The sequence below is a fragment of the Parasteatoda tepidariorum genome, chromosome 2 (assembly GCF_982258835.1).
Source record: "Parasteatoda tepidariorum strain Cologne lab strain chromosome 2, Ptep-v5.0, whole genome shotgun sequence".
Taxonomy (NCBI): Eukaryota; Metazoa; Arthropoda; class Arachnida; order Araneae; family Theridiidae; genus Parasteatoda; species Parasteatoda tepidariorum.
The window spans coordinates 39066825-39083039 of NC_141756.1; the positions used below are offsets into that span (position 1 = coordinate 39066825).

The 16215-nt window shown below is 28.6% G+C and overlaps 1 protein-coding gene across 2 annotated transcripts in view; it reads left to right on the plus strand.

Annotated features, from left to right (window-relative positions):
* LOC107443647 (plexin-B) overlaps positions 1 to 16215 on the plus strand; it is a 600640-nt gene that overhangs the window by 107852 nt on the left and 476573 nt on the right. For both annotated transcript variants that reach the window (XM_087157228.1, XM_087157229.1), the window contains one exon: positions 15050 to 15073. The gene's annotated coding sequence lies outside the window, so the exon portion shown is untranslated. The remainder of the gene's footprint in view (positions 1 to 15049; positions 15074 to 16215) is intronic.

The following is a 16215-nucleotide window of genomic DNA, read 5'->3' on the forward strand; positions in this document are numbered from 1 at the left end:
GGCTATTAAAAAAGCTTAACTATATTTTTTTCGCTCAAAACTATGTGTTGGAGAAAAAGCAATATTATGAAACTTGAAATAATTAATTTTTAATACCACCGTGAAAACAGGAAGTGTTGTTATATATCTTTACTGGTGTTGTTGGTATAAAGCAGTGTTTCCCAAAGTGTGGTACGCGTACCCCCAGGGGTAAGGGAACAGTTTAGCGGGAATACGCGTTCTTATGCGAAATATCTTGTAACAAACGAAAATTTCAAAGAATTCTATTTAAAAACAAAGCTAGCCATGAAAATTTGCGATTACGTATTTTTCTATTGGCAATTTTTTGCAGAGTTAACAATTAATAATTAGTAGTGTCAACAGCCAGTTGTGATTTTCAACTTTTGTGCAATTTTCTTATAATAAATTCTACTTATTTTGATTATTTTTATAAAATATAATTCTTTTCCTTCTTGAAAAATAAACATGAGGAGTGTTTTTTAATATCATTCTGGCTGCAAATGCAAAATATGTATCCAGTTTTAACAGAAAAAGTTTTGAAATATATTTTGCCTTTTCCTACTTCATATTTATGTGAAGTCACTTTTTCAGCTTTCGTGGATATTAATTTGGAAAGGAAGTAGATTATTGTACGTAGAATCGCATCTCAGACTAAAATTGACCACAAGAGAACCAAATTATGATGAACTGTTATCACAGCAAAAACAATATCAATATACAATATCAATAACAATATCAACGGATGCAAATAAACTTATTAACAAAACTTTATACCAAAAAATAAAAATAAACATATTTTTAAAAAAATACATTCATTTTTTTATTAGCGGTACACAGCATTACGAAAAATTTAGAAGGGGTACACAAAAGTCATAAGTTTGGGAAACACTGGTATAAAGCATAAAAGGTTTTAACTAAGTTTACATTCTATATTTTTACGTGTAGATACATTATATGTGTTAAATGCATATTGAATTTGATGATAATGAGGTTTGTGCACCATATCAGCTTCAGAGCTGAACGCAGCAAATTTTTCCTCTTAACCAATTTATTTTTGTGAAACAAATTAACTAAATATAAAGCAACTAGGGCAAATCAGAATATCTAGCTTCGTTCTTGGCATCATACGTAAAAAGTATGCTAATACTGAGAGCTGATACTGTTCCATACGAACGATTTGTAACGCCACAATGGTTGATTCATTTGTAGATTGCTTACATGAACATCAACCATAATATTGACATACAATACATTAGTTTGATATTTTTCATGTGGGCTTACTGTGAAAGGTTTTCATAATTCTCCTTGCAGTTGCTGGTTAGTGATTTGCGTTTAGATCCTACAGAGCTTAGTTTGCCCCAATTTGCTCTGTCTCTCAATAATCTTTCTTGTTTTGATTACAAGAAAGCCATTTAGAAGTCCCATTTAGAGCTCGCTACTGGAGGTCCGAGCCCGAAGAGTTTTAATTCGAGCTCATCTGAGCCAGAGATACATAAAACCTCTTTGAGACCGAGTCCGCCCCAGATATGGGTTGGATAAAGGCCAAATTTTACGGCCTCGATATTAGGATTTTGCTGCTTAAAAAAGGAAATTAATCATTAAAACTTTTTAATACATTAAATTAATAAATTTTAAATTTTTTATACTTAATAACTTTATCAAACTTTTGTTTGAAAGTATTAAAAATTTAATGAAAATTTTACTATGAGTCTGAGTCCGCTCAAGCCTGCAAACATTTTTCAGTGAACGAATTCGGGCTCGTCTCATTCGGTTAACGAAACTTGGGCCCGTTTCATCTACTATAGTTTCGCTATCTCTCATCTATGTGGGGGTCAAATTTACAGCTAAAAAACAGCTGTACAAAATTCCTTAAGTTTTTTGTAAAATAATTTGAAATATAGTAAAAGTTATCTAATAAAATAATAAGTTGAAATAATCTTTTGACTATAATGCAAATCGCACTTTTTAATTTTATTTTTTTTAATATAGCACCTGCGATCTTAACTTGATCTGCAGAAGTTTTTAAAATGAACTTTCAAAAAAAAATGTACTCTCAGAAGAAAATTCACTCTCGGAAAAATAAAGTACCATAATTTCAGTAATTTGAACCAATAAGGATCTAGTTTAAGAAGTTCAGTTGAACCTTGTTTCTGGTTTTGTTGCACCATAGTATCATGCAATGAATATTAAAATGTACGATAATATGGTTCAACTCAGCATCATATTAAGGTTTCAGTAAATTTGAACCATATTGCAGTTCGTTACACTCACATATTTTAAACAATCTATAATTCAAAAAGAAACACGTAATGCTTCAAATTTAGATTAATAATATTTCCATTAATTTTCAAATTTTAAAACAGTGTTAATTTAATGTTAACCATGTTTTAAACAAAGTCGTCATATAAATTGCCTGTTTATTACTGGATTATCGAATCAGCGCTTTTGCTGAAACGTACAAGAAAGGCTCTACTAACCATCTCCTCATAGAAATGTCAATAGCAATATTTCACAAACCATCTCCTCTTTTCCCATTCAATTAATAAATTTAAAGAGAAACACGTAATGCTTCAAGTTTAGAGTATAAATATTTCCATTAATACAAATTTTAAAACAGTGTTAATTTAATGTTAACCATGTTTTAACAAACTCCTCATATAAATTGCTTGTTTATTGTTGGATTATCGAATCAGCGCTTTTGCTGAAACGTAAAAAAAAAGGCCTCTACTAATCACATCCTCATAGAAATGTCAATAGCAATATTTCATAAACCATCGCCTCTTTTCCCATTTAATTGATATTGTAAAATTGAAATGTCGACATGTTACGGGCGAAATGAAAAATGAGAACTATGTCATTTCTTCTCATTTCGCACCTCTCCACCCACAAGCATCGAAAAACGTATACAAAATATTTGAATAATGAATGGACGAACCGGAGCAAAAGAGGCTCAAAAATCATTTCCAAAAAAGTGAACCGGGCTCGGTGTCAAATTCTCCATTTATCACATTTTCTCGCGAAAAACGCCACGAAGAAAAAGGGAAAAAATGGCTAAGCCAAGAGAGAGTGAGAGGGAAAAAAATGGTAATAAATTCATAGCCTATAACGTCATTTATCATAACAGGAAAACGAAAAGGCGGCAAGAGGGAGAAAAAAAATTATCTTCTTTTTATTATTTTTTTTTTCAACAAGAATTAAAAGAAAAAATTCCTTACGAAAGAAGTCCGTGGATAAAAAGAAAAGAAGAAAAAAATATATATATTCCTCGTCCCCAGATCAAAATAAGAAATAAGATCGACGTTTAAATTCGGGAGTTTAATTTCGAGCCATTTTTGCTCAGTTAGCTTCCAACTCTGAAGATCCTTTCTCTTTTCTGTGATTGAAAAATTTTTTTTGAGGTTTTTTAGTTCTTGGGCAGGGAAAGGTAGGAAAAATACCCTGACGAAGCTATTTGTATGTGATTTCCTTAGAAATTTCAGTGATAGTGAAAGAAGTACGGAAGAAAAATATGAGAAGTGTTTTTATACCGCTATGCCTTAAGAATATTGGAAAATATTTCTTCAATGTAAACAGAATTGCTAGGGGGTCATAATATTTTTAAAAGATTACACTTTTTTTTTATTTCTTTTCAAACAGATTAATTCAAATTTTTTAGAAAGATTTGCAGTATACTTTTTCCAGAAAGGCAGTTTTGTTATATCAGATACGACAAAATAAATAATTAAACAAAATGTATTTTCCATTAAAGGATTTTCTTTTATTTCTTTAGTAAATGATTTATTTTCCGTTAAAAAATAAAATGCTATTTTTTTTTAAAAAATTAGAAAAAATTCGTAATTTTTTTATAAAATTAAGAATTATTTAACTAACCAATATTTTTTTTTTTAAATTAATAAAATTACATCAGAATAATGCGTACTTTTTCGAATATATCAGTGAATAATTGTTCTTATTAAAGCAAGAGCGTGCATGGTAGACTATTAGGTAGTAGCAATTAAAAATATTGCAGTGAAATTGATTGAATAATTGATTATAAGTGAAATTAATATTTATCTAATATTTTGCTGTAAATGACAAAGACTTTAACCTTTTGGTTACATGCATTCTTAACTAGAGCATTTTGACTTAGACGATTGCTTAATTTATGTTAGAATAATGCATACTTGATAAAATTATATCAGAACAATGCATGCTTTTTCTGGGAAATCGCAATTGATTTTAAATAAAATAAACATTGAATTAAATCTTGTTGTAAATGACACAAACTTTAAACTTTTCGTTAGACCCATTTTTAACTGGATCATTTTGATTTCGACGATTGTCGCAGATATTTTGATTTACTCTTGTGATAATTAACTTAATGCCAATCTTAATTTCATTTCCTTTTCATATATGTCAAATATTAAGCAGTTAAATGAATTTATGTAAATACAAATCAAACCAGTATTAGATACTCATTTATTTCTTCTTAAAATAAACTTTGACTAAAATGTATTTAAATTATTTTTAAAACTAATAGACCAAGTTCGAATGAAAAACAATAAGTTTTAATTAATTACAAAATTGTTTGTTTCCCCCTACATCGGAGCTTTCTAATTCTAACTTATTTTTAAACGACAGAATGTTTTTTAATTCTAATCTCATTCTATTCTCATGAATGCACCGCCAATTGAGAAGAACAATTAAGGCCATTTTAATAAATTAATTATAATTAATTATTTATTTGCTTTTGGTCTGGCACTTCTTAAATTGAATTTAAAACTGTTATTAATTATTAATTGCAAAATTATTGGCAACCCCCTACAACAGGGCATCATAATTCTGCTTAGTAATTTAAACGACAGATTCTTTTTATTTTAATCTCATTCTATTCTTAAAAATACACCACCAGGTGAGTAGGAGAATTAAGACCATTTTAATAAATAAATTATAATTAATTATCCTTTTGTTTACACTTGGTCTGTCTCTTGTTAAATTGAATTCAAAACGTGAAGCAGTTTAATCTCTAATTTTTCCAAGTTCAGATATATATATATAAAGTTGACTATATTACTGCTATAGATAGATAGAATTAAAGCAAACTTCTCGGAGGAAATCATTCTAATAAAAAACCGTTCTGTATAGTAATGCCGATTCTGTTTAAAAAATTAAAAAGATATAATTCTGGTTAATAAAATTGAAAATATACTGTATTTAAATCATTCATTTGAGTACGTTTCCGTTTATGAGGTTTACCGGAAATCCTGGTTTTTAAAATTACTCTTATTGCCACACATTTAGTGAGAAATACACTACTGAAAAGTAAATTAAAAAGAAAAAAAAGGTTCTTAAGCTATTCCCTATTGTATGATAAAATTATTAAATATTACCACATTCATTAAATTTTACCACTTTTATCACATATTATAAAATCGCGTTTTATTATTAATTTTACCAAAATCATTAACAAAGCGCTTCAGGAAAAACTGCCAACCTTTGTGGTGTTCCCATAGAGATAGAATTATGGTGAATTTTGCAATATTCTGGTGATTTTGTCCCTACTTTTTTTTTCTCAGTCTATATATAAAGTATATTTATATATTAAAAAAACTCGCTTAAAGCACATAATTCCTAAAAATACTATTAAAAAAACAGCAGTATTCATTCTTTATTTTAAGCTTAGAAACGGTGATATCTCTTTACGTAACTGGTATGGAAAGTCATGAGCTTGATTTTTAAAGAATTAAGCAATAATAATCCGAAATGAAATACTTCTCTTAAAACTGTTGCTAACCAGTCACATTAAATCTTTTACATTTCATTTAAAACAAAGCTACTGTGAAATATGTGGTGTTTTACTTCAAAAAATCTTCCTGGATAAGAAATAGACCTGAAGAAAATTAAAGAATAGGGTATCTTTTTTCCAACTGAAAAGAAAAAGGAAAAGTTGGGTTCTTCTCTTTGCACTTAGCTCTGCAAACAATTTAAGAGTTTTTTTTCCTTTCTTCCCCTGTACCTAGAAAGCATCTTCTTTTTAACTTGATAATCTCGCTGTATAAAAATTTTAAAACAGTCTTTTCGGCCTCTTACCCATAAAACTCTTAAAGAACCGTTTCTCTTCGCCCGTGTACCACGTGAAGCGGAATGAAAGTCGGCACTATGGATGTTTTGTTCGGATAAAACATTTAAGCGCTTAGAAAATAAAGCGCCTGGATAAATAAAAGACGCTTCTTTTGCCCATCCAGACTGTGCACCCCCACCTCGTTTTTATTTTCATTTCCCCCTTACCGCCTCTCCATATTTATTTGTGTGCTTCTGTGTTGGATTCGATTTGAGAATTGTGGCCAACATCTCTGTGGTAGTTCTGCTTCAGATCTGCGTCACTCAAAGGTAAACGGAAAGAACTTTTTCTTTTTCTCCGTTCGTAAACAATTTGGCAGACATGTGCCATTGTTACTGTTTAGGATAGACTAGATTAAAATGGTGTCCAGGTTTTGTTTTTTTTTCTGGTTAAGAAATAAAGTGAAGTAGCTTTTATACTTTTTGTTGGATGAACAGTAAATTTTCTGTCTCGGGTAAGGAATGGCTGGTTTTTAATATTTAAATGCAAACTGCGTTCTTTTAGGAAAGACTATATATACAATGAGGGGGATATGTGGTGGCCAGTTTTGAATGCTATTTGGATTTTGATACTGACAAAAACAAACTGTAATATACCGGCAAAATTAATTGTTCGAAAACAAATCTAGCAACTGTGCTTTTATTCATATTAGGATTTTATATAATGCATTGATATGTAAAGTATATTTTCACTTAGTTACAATTTACTGTTTAAGACGTTTTGGTATCGATTCCATAAATTATTTTTTAAATTTAGCGTGAAACTAGATTTAGCTTGTATTATTTACCTTGGATTTGAGCCCAAACGGCAAAACATACCAAAACGGCTTTTCAAAATAAATCACAAGTTCTCTAATGGATTCAAGTCTGTTTGAAATTACATGCCGATCAGACAACATTATCTTGATTTTTTCAGTGTAAATTTTTTGACAATTTTTTAAATAATTACAAGGGGTACATATATACTGACGCTTTTTCAAGCGTCTGTTGTAAACACCATTTGCTGAGAAAAACTTTAACTATTTCTTTCAGATAGATTGACATGCACAGATCTAGAAATGTTAAGCAACTTGCCCCAATTAGTTTTCTTAGTATATAGCAGTGTTTCCCAAAGTGTGGTACGCGCACCCCCAGGGGTACGGGAACAGTTTAGCAGGGATACGCGTTTTAATGCGAAGCAACAAGCGAAAATTTCAAGAAATTTTATTTGAAAACTAAACTAACCATGAAAATTTACGATTACGTATTTTTCTATTGGGAATTTTTTGAAGAGTTAACAGATTAGTGGTGTCAACAGCCGGTTGTGATTTTTAACTTTTGTAGTAAAAAATACATTCATTTTTTTATTAGTGGTACACAGCGTTACGAAAAATTTAGAAAGGGTATACAAAAGTCATAAGTTTGGGAAACACTGGTATATAGTAAGAATTCAAAATCCTATTTCCTTTACAGAGTACTTCAAAAGATTTAGTGGGAAATAATATAAAGATTAAGAAGATCTGTTCCAGGGTCTGGATCGTATTTTGTGAGGGGAAAAAAAACTCTTTAACGTTTTAGAGCTCACGATTTTACTTTTTTAAAACACAGCCTTTAATTTAAGAATTATCTAAATTCCTACATTATAATCACGCAGGTACAAACTATCTATTGATTTCCACCTATCACGATGTTGAATCTTCGGGAAACCACGCCCCGTCCTTGCCAAACTCTTTTCAAACATTAATCTTCCTCCTTCAAAGACAGCGATTAGATACATTTCTTACGGTTGAGAGAACTCTGAATAATATACGCCTGCTGAATCCATTGTTTACAGCCTTCACTATGAGAAAGTCGTTAGAGAAATCAGGTTCCCGTAGCCTAGACCCAACTTGAAGTAGAGAATTTATAATGTGATGAAAGTATTAACGTGCCCTTGAACATGAACTTATAGTCATGTTCAAGGTAAACACTATAGAAGTTAATATTGATATTTTCAGAGATGCTTACTTCTTAGAATTTTTATTCCCGACTTCGGAATTACGGAAGTTTGAAGAAAATGCAGTTCACAAATTTTTTAATGACATAACTTGCCTTACGAAACATTTTTTTAAAAAATAATTTTTAAATAATACATTATTTTTGTTAATTTCTTCCCAATTTAGAGTCTAAACCTCCTTTTTTTTAAAGTATAGAATATTTTTATTTGTTAGGAATAAAATATTGAAAGCAACTTGACTGTTACTCTTAAAAGCCATGATTATTAGATTATTTTGTTCATAATTTAGTATATAAAATTCTTAAATATTTAATACATATATACAGTACAAATCTTACTCAGTGGAATAAAAGTTTAATATTTTATTATGCATTTTAATAACAGAATGTAAAATACTACCAATTTTGTTACTAGAAAATAGCTTCGCCATGGCACATCTTTGCTAATTGGTAGGCCTATATATACTATACATCCAACTATAAGTGTGATTAAAAATGACCTTGTTTAATATTGTTGCAATATGCTATTTTGCATATCGCCATTAATAAAGTTAAATGATGCCGATCGATCTAAAATATATTACAACAACATGTTAATTACTATACTTTGTGTTAATTTCAGAAGTTAAAAAAAAACTAGTTCTTTCTTCTTTTTTTCAAAGAGAAATATTTTCGTTTCTTTCAGTTTTCACAATTCCTCTTGCAGTATACCGATTTTTGGAAACGTGTTTTTGTGCAGTTTATTATTGTTTTGGATTCATTGTCTAAGTCTTATACTCAGTTAGTCGCAACCATTTTTTTTCCTACAATGAACTTTTTAACAGGCTGAGCAAGCATGACCGGAAGCTTAGATGTGTTGAAATAACTTATCAAAAACTCGTTAGAGTGTCATGCTTCAAAGCTGCAAACTCCATTACGAATATGTATAATAATAAATTGCTTCAAATAATAAAATATTAAGCATTAATTATGTAAAGCGAAAATAGCAAACGTAATTGCTGAGATAGTAGTTAATAAATATTTGAAACTTTTTTCTACACTCCAAGAAATTTTGCAGTGTCTTGCCTTAATGTTAAACTTAACTTTACGATACCTTGGTTCAATTTATCCCCTTATTAAGGTTAAAACAAATTTGCTCATGATTTATGAGTCAAAATACAAGTATAATGATTAACCTATGTTTTGAATGTGTACAGTGTGCAGAAAAAAGCTGACCACCCTAAATATTTTTGATCTAATGATCGAAACTTCACGTTCTCGGACTCAATCCTAATGGTTTAAGAGTGCGACTTCATATATACAAATTAATCAGCGCAGACAATATTTTAAGTTAGGATAACAGTCTTAAAAACGCTCTTTCTCTGAATAAACATACCTTTTTTTCAGACGGATTCGGATTTCTAACCACCATAATATAGAGAGCAGCCGCAATGAGGGAAATATTTTGATGAGCAATTTTGGACCTCTTAATGTCAATTTTACTTTTTGCGTATTTCGCCATGTCTCAAGAACTTTTTGTAAGCGAATTAGAAAATAATTTGCACACAGTTATAAAAGTCGTTGATCCAAAAATAATTCCATGCAGAAAATAATTTTTAGTAATTTTTTTATTATTATTTTATTTAATAACAGATGAAAGAATTTGGAATTGTAAGGCATACAATTTTGTACATCATTTTACAGAATGTAATGATACGTGGCACAATACAAAATTTTATCGAAATCGGTCGAATAGTGTCTGAGAAATCAGATTTTAAAGCTACATTTTTTACAAAAGTTGATTCATTCGACTGATTAATTAGCATATTTGAGGTTACCACCTCGTACGATTAAGACTGTGTACTAGAACGTGGAAATCCGATCATTAGACCAAAAGTTAATCAGTGTGGCAACACTAACACTTTTACTAACTAAGTCTTTTAAATATCTCCTAACTAAAATGTTTCGGTAAGTCGTTTAATTTTTTGTTTACAATTATTATTTTTAAAAAAGTTTAAATGATTTTAAACAGATTATTCCCGCTTAATCTACTAAATATTTTTTTAAAGTTTCTTCCGTTTCTTTTTCTTCCCGTTTATTTGTATGTTTACGTTGATATAAATTTTAGACTTTATATCAGAAGTGGGAAAAAACCAAAGCCAACACAGTCATAAAAATATTCGAGATGCAATACCATGCAACTATCTTTTTTGCCTTTCTAAAATCTACTTTCAAAATTTGTACGTCCTAAATAATTTTTCTTATCATACAACACCCGCAAGCTCTCGAAAAGATTTTTTTTCCCTCCAACACAGCAAAGAGGAATAACATATAAACAAAACAACAACAAAAAAAGTTGTCGTCATTGTACAGATTTCCCGATTTTTTTTTTCTTTCTTGTTTTCGTTCCTTCCTTTCTACTCGCAAAAACTTACATCAGATCGATCGAAACTGCAAGCTGCTCGCTACTTTTCTTTACCTTTTTTTTACTTGTTTATTTTTTGTTTCTTTTCTTGTATCGTCGATTTTTTCCTGTACTTCTATATTTATGTATTTCATCGGGATAGGGTCTAAAAAAACCTTTTCATTGTTTCGCTCCAAAAACTCAAAGCGTATGTGAGTGCTCCCCCCCTCCCAACCCTCCTCTACCGGACGTGTAATATAGAGGGTGGTATATATATATGGTTGCCACTTGTGTAGAGGGAAATAGTAAATAAAATCATGGATAAATAATGTTCTTGTTGCTGTAACAAAGGACCTGAAAAGCGTGAAAGAAAATAGACACGTCCATAAAAAGTAATGTTATTTCTCTTTCTATTATTTATTTTAAAATAAAATGTTACGTACGAAAGAAATCCAACGCTGGTAAACCTAAACCGATTTTAAGATAAAAGTGATATCGTGGCAGTGAGAAGAAGAACGTAAAAACTCGTCACAACGAAAATATTGACAGGGTATTATTCACGAGAAAGAATGTTATACATGACTTAGTGATTATTTAATGGATCAATGGAAGAGCTATTTTGGTAATAAAATAAGTATCGATTCCTTTTTCTTATAAAAAGATTTTCCTGTTTCTTTTTCTTTTGCTACAATGGTTATTTCATAAAATTTGAATCAAACAGAGCACAAAATAAGATTCATTGATTGAAAATTTTATAAATACGAGTCTTCAATAGCGAAACACTCTAATGATATTGCCATTATAAATGTTTAATATAAAATAAGATATTTTATCATTGTAATAGCTATTTTTATTTACCAAATACATATTTTTAACGACTTATTTACTGATACATATATTTCAAAATAATGATTTGTTCTTCATAAAAGAAAATTCAGTTTTTTTTCCGCCACAAGATTTTGCTTCAGCAGTTGAACAAATTCCGAAGTATATATATATATGATATTAACTTCTTTCCCTATTTGTTAAATTTGGGCTTAAATGAAATTTTCTTATTATTATTATTATTATTAAGTGTGCTTTACACAGATAAAAGTACTGAAATGTAATTTGCGTTATATTTTTTTACCAATTATTTTACACGATTGAGCTAAAAGCACACATTCATCATACTTTTTCTAATTTATATATATATATATATATATACATATATATATATATATATATATATATATATATATATATATATATATATATATATATATATATATATATATATATATATATATATATATATATATATATATATATATATATATATATATACAATATCTTTCTAGGTTATAAATTTATAAAAGCAATTATGGTTGTTTTGGTAAAAAAAAAATTTATTAATTTTTAGCTAAATAAATATTTGATTAAATAATTTTACTATTATATTTAATAATTTTTCCATAAAATTACTTTTCTTAGTTTTATGTTTAACATGATCACTTTGATATAAAGTTGTGATGAAAAAGATTTAAACTATTAAAATAGTTATTTACGGTTAAAATAGTTTTTTAATATTAAAATGTAATTTATTTAAAGCTATCTAAGCTTTATAATGGTTTTAATTTATATTTAATAATTTTACTTTTGTGCGTGATAATTTGACTAGTACTACACATAGGTGTGCTAGATACCTCTACTGCTGTACTAGATACTTATACTGCTGTACTAGATACTTTTTCTCTTATGCTAGATAATATTTACTCTTTAAAACGCTTTCAAATAATATTTAATGGTTTTAACGTCATGTTAGATAATTTGTACATAAAATTATTATGCTTTTGAAAACAAATTTAACAATAAAGAAGCAATAAAAAAAGATTTATGATAATAAAACAGGCAGGACATATTTGATATTTTTCTTAATATTTCTTTGCAAAGTAATTATTCTACAGTATTTTAAATTTAAATTGAAACTCGTTAAATTAATAATTGTTCTTTGTATTAACATAAAAAGTGCAGGTATGTTCATAATTTTATACATCATTATATTTAAACCCTTTGAAATATTAACTAGTGTTGGTCGAACTTTATAATCTAAACAATTCGATATTCGCACTTAATAATTAAAACTGCTTTTACTTATTTATTTTTCATTTCTCTGTTACTTAAAAACTCTCTTAAATAAAAATTATAAAAACAATATCACGAGTAAAGCAAAATTTTTTGTTAAAGGATCACGCTAAAAAAAAAATAAGGTAAGATTTCAAGAACCTAACTCAAATAAATGTTTCGTTATTATTATTTTTTTTTTAACCTACAAATAAAAAAAATACCTATACACTGAATTGTTGGTCTCGTAAAAAAAATCATTCAGATTTAGAAACATTTGTTTAAAAAAGCTTTTCATCTGTAAAATTTCCACCTCCTCCTCTTATTTGTGGAGGATTTTTTTTTTTTTTCATTATCATTTTATCCTCCTCGCCAAGCTATATCTTTTGAATCAAAAGCATTAATTGTTTTCAAGGGCTTAGGGCCTTTGAATCTTTAAGATACCGTGAATAAGTATATAGACGTTTAAAAAGATGCTAGAAATACAAAAAAAAAAATCTTTTTTTTTTTTTCTGCCGACGCTTCGTTTCTTTATTCTTTATTTTTCGGTATCCTTTTACTGAGCGGAAAAGGGACTTTTTATCCAGTGAATGTTTTTGAAAGCTGTTGTTCTTTTTAATTTATTTTGTAAAAACACTAGAATAGAATTAAGCTATATAATTATGCGTAATAAGATTTGGTTTAAAAAAAATGGCAGAAGAAAATTCTGTGCTTAAAATTTTCCAAGATCTTGTTTATTTTTATTCAAACCTAATTGCTTATTGCTTATAATATTCCAAGCTAGCTGGCTTATTTTTCTTTGTTTTTTTCAGTTTTATTTTTTCCGTCGTTTGAAAAACTGATAAAATTTAAGTATTCTGCTGTAAAATGCGTTTTCATTTTTTTATTTTTTTTAAAAAAAACATCATTTTTATGTTATGTTTATTTTCAGAATTTCATGTTTGGATGACTATTGTGGATAAGCTTTATTGCTTTATTTATTGCCAATTATTTTTAGGACAAAAAATGAGGGCTTATTTTTTTCTCGCTTTAAATGACTTTGCAAGATATTGTGAAGCTTTATGTGACGAATTTGTTTTTTTGTTTTTACAATATGTTTAATGCGCTAAGAATATCCATTTTTTGAGCAAAATATGCTGCCAAAGACTTCTCTTTAGGTTTTTGAAGATATCGAGCAAATTATTTTATTCTTAAATATTTTTAAATAACTGAGAAATCGTGACAATTTTTTTGCATTTAACACTTTATATGCGCAGGATTATCCTTAATCACTGCACTTGCTATATATTTTTAGAATCCTTGTCAAAAATGAATTGAAAAAAAAATTTATATCACGATAAAAATCCCACATTTATATTTAAAGGAAAAGAAAGTTCATTGAAATTAGAAATTTATTTAAGAAATCAGGTTTAAAAGCATAAAAATTAGTTTGATTGCCGAAAAAAACTGCGACTAAGTGAAAAGTTACAATTAGAAATTAATCGTCGTACAATTAAAATAGTTTGTTATTTCAGGAAACCTATAACCTACCTGTTATTCAGCACTCACCTTTTTTTTATAGTGATAAGTCAACTTTGATATGGATTTTCAGGATGCATTTCAATTCTAACGGAGCTTCATTAAAATACATTTCTATCAAAATTAAAAGAGCATAGTTGAAGACCATTTTAAATGTAATTCTGAAAACCATAAAATTCTCAGTTTTTAAAACATATTTTAGTTGGCTGAAAATTAAGACAATGATTCATTTTAAAATAAGACTGTTTTAAATGAAAATAGATATTTTGTAAACATATCAAGATGGCTCAGGGATTAGAGCGCACGCCTCCCTATGAGGTGAGCCGGGTTCGAATCCCAACCATGGCAGGTCGTTTCGAATTCCGCATCCGGCTAGCACCGACCACGGTTCTGACGTAAAATATCCTCAATGTTAGACGGATCATGAGTTAGAGTCCCTTTGCCGACAGGCTAACTATGGGAGGTTTTCGTGACTTTCCACTCCATGTAACGCAAATGCTGGTTAGTTCCATCAGAAAGTCCTCCTCGAGGGCAAATTTCTCCTAATACTTCATCCAGGAGTTGTCTTGTCTTCTGGATTAGGTTCAAAATTACAATGCTACGGAGTTGAGTCAGCCGTTCAACGACGGTTATAAAATTAAATTGGACGGAGCCGTTGGAGGCTTAGGGGATAGAGCCTTCGCCTCCTTATGATGTGACCCAGATTCAAATTCCAGCGGTGGCTGGTTGATGCGAACTAATCTCTTGGTTTGCACCGACCACAGTGCTTACGCAAAATATCCTCAATGGTAGATTTGCACAAGGGTTAGAATTCCCTTGGCGCCAGTCTAACTGTGGAGTTTTTTCGTTGTTTTCCTCTCCTTGTAAAAGACTTAATTTATTTTTCAAAAGTATACATTTTATAATTAAAATTTTTAACTAAATGCGAAGCGTTTAAAATGAACTCTTTAATGAATATTTTTTTCTTTGCAGGTAAAATAAGAAACTTTCCAAAAGGTAGGCCTTTATTGATATCTTTTATTTTTTACATTGTACATTTACAATATATCTTTGCTATAAATATTTAAAATGTCAGTTTTGTATATTTACTGAATGACTAAAAATATTTTTTCTTTAATTTTTTTGTGTAAAATTGAATTTTTTTTAAATATTTAGTTTCTTTGATTAGTTCTAAATAGTTTTAAATTTTTGTTTATTTTTTCTAATTTTAAATTTTTTAGTTTCTTAACAAGTTCGAAAATTTCATTCTGTTTTCTTCTTAATTGAAATCTGTTCTTTACCGTTTTTGAGAAACTCCGATACACAAACATATTGATTTCACATGAGTACCTATCGTTCTTATGTAAATGAGTTTTTTAAATCAGTACCCTCCAACTTTTCAAAAAATCGTTCTTGATATATTTTTTTTTCATTTTTGTAATATTCATTTCAAGACTCCTCCAATGATGTATAAGTTTTGAGTTTACTTGCCCCGCCGACATTTGAAAGCTCAAAACGAAAACACAAAATTCAATTCTTTGACATCATCCGAAATTCTTGTATTATTTTAGTTTTCGCACGATAAAAGATAATCCTTTATTTCTAATATAAAAGCTATAAGCTAATAACATGTATTAGAGAATTGGCATTAAATACAGCAATAATGCAGCTTTTGTTTTCATATTTCATCTGATTATCGAGCACGTTCAACGATAGTAATCGCAAATATTTAAAATAACATTTGAAATTTTTATTACAGGAATTATTGTTGTTTTTCTTTATCAGTTTGATAAAATAAATAAAATATGGTTGATAAATTTGGCTATTTTACCACGATACCTTAGAATATAGCATGAAAACTATTAATTCGGAAAAGATTATTTTTCAAATAATCATAATTATTTTCAAATAATTTTCATAATAAAGATTATTTTTTTCATAAATGTACCTGGTAGTAAAAACTAAAAGTTTAAAAACTAGAATTTCAAGTAATCCTTTACTATAAGGACAGAAAAAAATTTCAAAATTAAATATTTTAATATCGTATTTTTTTTTTTTTTAAAACCAGAATTATGTTTTTTTTTTGTCCTGTCATTTTCATTTTATATTTGAGATGTCATTTTCATATAGGATGGTAATTTACCAAAATTATTTTCTCC